The sequence below is a fragment of the Vitis riparia genome, chromosome 7 (assembly GCF_004353265.1).
Source record: "Vitis riparia cultivar Riparia Gloire de Montpellier isolate 1030 chromosome 7, EGFV_Vit.rip_1.0, whole genome shotgun sequence".
Lineage (NCBI taxonomy): Eukaryota > Viridiplantae > Streptophyta > Magnoliopsida > Vitales > Vitaceae > Vitis > Vitis riparia.
The window spans coordinates 12578516-12582133 of NC_048437.1; the positions used below are offsets into that span (position 1 = coordinate 12578516).

The following is a 3618-nucleotide window of genomic DNA, read 5'->3' on the forward strand; positions in this document are numbered from 1 at the left end:
TATAGATTTAGCCATACACTTAACACCCAGATTTAGAAATTGGTATTTGACAGTTAGAAAATTTTGGATATTATTATTATCATAGAACATCTACCATGGAGAACAGTCCTGGAATGCTTACTGAAGTATCCTCCTTCATTGGCATGGTGGAGAATAGTGTTACCGCTGTTTCCGCAGTGGTCATGGGTAGTGGCATTGTCGCATATTTCATAGAGCCATAAGGTCACGGTTGGGTTCTAGGTTGCCCAGAATTCAAGTAGTAACAGTAACTGAAAGAGATAGTTGAACGACAAAACTAGTATACAATTGTTTATGAGAAACAGAGTTTGTTTATGAGAACATAGTGCTGACGGCGATAATTGATGGGTTTATGAGAAATGGAGAGATGAATAGAGCTTTGGAGGCGTTTAGGGCAATGCAGGGGGGAATGGGAGGCATAATGAGGTCTCCATTGTTTCTGTGTTATCAATCAATTTGATAAGAATCTGTACTCCAGGAAGAAGATTACAGCGTTGTATATATTTGAAAGACACAAAACAACTGAAAAATTACTATCATCATCAGATCTGGCCATCATCACCATGGCATAAGGTCCTTGAGCCTAGACCAAAGCAACCTGGCATAAGATACTCCTTGTGTATAAGCTGGGGCACCTTACGAAATGCAGCCTTCAGAAGATCAATAAATAATGGAAAGTGCTTGAGAACAAAGTAGGCCATTACCAAGCCCGTGACTGTATATACCAGAATTGCAGCATATTTTCATTGACCCTTAAGCATCAAGAAGTTTCCCGAGCAGAAACAGGTCAACATGGCTGCCATGGATATAAAGAGAGATGTTAAACCAAATAAAAATTTCCTCGGCAAGTTTGTAGTAAAATCTTTGTTTTCATCCTTGGAGACGAAAATGACGAGGAATATTAGCAAGGAGATCACTGAACAGAAAAGAGCTACTAGCGATGCTATACTGAAAGCCAGATGGTGTTCAAAAACTGGTTCCCCATTGTCTTGCTTTACCCCGGCTGATGAGGCAAAGGCAACAGTTGTGCTAAGTGCTGCTAAGAAAGAGCCGGCATTGGATGTGCTATTTTGCCATTGTAGCCCTCCAGGTACAGAGGCTGATGAAGCAAAGGCAACAGTTGCGATAAGTGCTGCAATGAAAGAGCAGGAATTGGATGTGCTATTTAGCCATTGTTTGCTTTCATCTTCAAGTTTTTTATGTTCTTTTTGGAATATCTCATCTGGACTATGTCGTTCCCCATTTTCCTGAACAACAAAATCTGGTAGCAAGGAATTCTGCACATACTGCATTGAACCAATTGCATACTTTGAAGTTATTATTCATCGGTTTGAGTCATTTCTCATAAGCTAATTTAAATCTTAGCTTGAGTTTTGCATACCTGGTACCATTTGACTTCCCACTGCATTTGCAACATGCTGGTGGGGATATGTTGGAAGTGGCGGTAACCTTCTAGCCTTCCTGCTAGATGCAATGCACTGTTCCCGCCTTTGTCAACAGCGTGAAATGCACCTTCTTTATCAATAAGATGACTACTGTTGAGTAAGAAGTCATCTATATGTGATTGCCTATTCTCTATTGCCGTCAGCACTATGTTCTGATTAAAGCCGTTGGTGTCATGAATGGCCATAGGAAACAGTTGCAGGATTTTCTCTACCATTTCCACTATGCCATTCCTTGATGCAAGTAGTATTAGTGTCTCCGAAGCTACAAAGATAACAAAACTCAATCTTCAACTACAAGAGAAAGCCCAATTGACCAATCATCTAATAACAGTGGTTAAAATCTCAAGAATTTGAGTTGTGATTACTCTGCACCAGATCTGCCTCTCCTTAATATCAGTTAAAGATATAGGAGAAAGTGGTTGGTTACCTTGTCTCCACATCTTTCTGTATATATACGAAGAAGTTTATTTGCAATGAACAGATTTGACATAGAGGTTACCTCCTCCCCTTCGGAAGTATTCATACTCTGAATAACAACAATTGAAAAGTTGGCTTGGCTCATCATTTTTGGGATTTATTTCATCTATACGCCTTGCAGCATGTTCAAGTAGCTTGTCCATGATCTGAAGAGACCACACATGCATCTCCTTTTTCTCTTTTAGCTTCCTTATCTGACTTGAACCTAAACATGTATCCACAAAGAAACAAGAACGATACTTTGAACCTATCTTGTTTTGGAAATTAATACAAGAGAAATTTGGGATGGTAGTACAGTGTTATACCTGGCAGTACGGAGATGATAACCAGCAGTACTTGGGAAACAAGAAGCTTGATGAACCTCTGGCATTTGCCATATTTTGAGGGGAATGTTTTGTGTCCTTGAGCTCCAATATTGCTTGAATTATGACCTATACAAAGTTGTAGGAATCAGTGTTTCCTTGAAGTTGCTTTTAAGAGTGCTTTAGCTTAAATCAAGTAGATCCTACACTCACCATGAAGTTCAATGCCTTGCCCTTCTTCAGGATTCTCTGGATCCAAGTGCTTTTTAGATTTCCTGCATTTTTTTCCACTAGTTACTTGGGGTATAGATTGGTCACAGCACACATGAGCAAGAATGTACTGAAAGAGGGATCGATTGACATCTCTTATGCTGAATTATGACCATATTTGTTACTGTCTCATATTAATTAACTACCTTGACAATGAATTATGGTTGCAGCATCAAGAAAGTGATCAGTGGCCACAAAAAGAAAAAAATTCTTCTAAATGATTCAGTCCCACCTGGTAATTTAATCATCTTTTGTAGCTCTTGAAAGATGTTTTTCTCTGCTTTGGAAGTCCCTGGGACGAGCTCTTCAACAAAAATACCTTCCAATTTGATTAACAAGGGAAACTATCGGAAATTTATGGCCTTGATGGAGATATCAGATACAAGATAACAAATGATGCGTGCGCTGGATTTAATTCAGTCCCAAGTTTTTATGATTGCAAGTAGGCTTCTCAGCTAGGACATGCAGAGGGGAGATTTGATGCCAGTCAACAGAATCCATGAGATCTTCCTGCTTACCAATAATTTGAAACGCCAAATCTGTCCACCAAAACCATGAATTAACCAAGAGGGGTATGCACCTAACAGAGGTTCATTACAACTGACTACTTTCATGCCTATGATTTATATTATAATTAAGAAATAGAACATGTAAACTGAAGAACTCTTACCCATGTGTCCTCCTTCAATGGCAAGACGGAGAACCTTTTTACCCTCGATGTCATGACAGTAGTCATGGGCTGAGGTGGTGTTGCACATATCATACAACGAGAGGAAAACATCTTTTTTGCCATAGCGAACTGCCCTTAAAATGGGCGTATCACTCACTCGGTTGCGGCAACCCAATAGTTCTTTATACTCACCAGTGATGCATCTGCACATGGAAATGCTTCCCAGTGAGGCCCCCAGATGGAGAGGATTGTTCCGATCTCTATTCTCTATAGATAGAACATCCACGGGGCTACTATTCTTAGCAATCAATTTCACTAGTTTTTCTACTATGTCTTCTCGCCCACTTGAAACTGCTCTATGCAATGCTGTGTTCTTTGATGGGGCGATCTTGATCTTGTGAGCTCTTGGATCTTGCTCGTATATCTTTACAACTTC

The 3618-nt window shown here is 39.8% G+C and overlaps 1 long non-coding RNA gene across 1 annotated transcript; it reads right to left on the reverse strand.

The window, feature by feature from the left end:
- Nucleotides 1-1979: 1979 nt before the first annotated feature.
- LOC117917361 lies at nt 1980-2798 on the reverse strand. Its single transcript, XR_004651685.1, has 4 exons — nt 2745-2798; nt 2456-2517; nt 2246-2371; nt 1980-2145 (listed from the first exon to the last, which is right to left on the reverse strand). It is a non-coding gene; the product is annotated as an uncharacterized LOC117917361 (long non-coding RNA).
- Between the last annotated feature and the right edge of the window lie 820 nt (nt 2799-3618).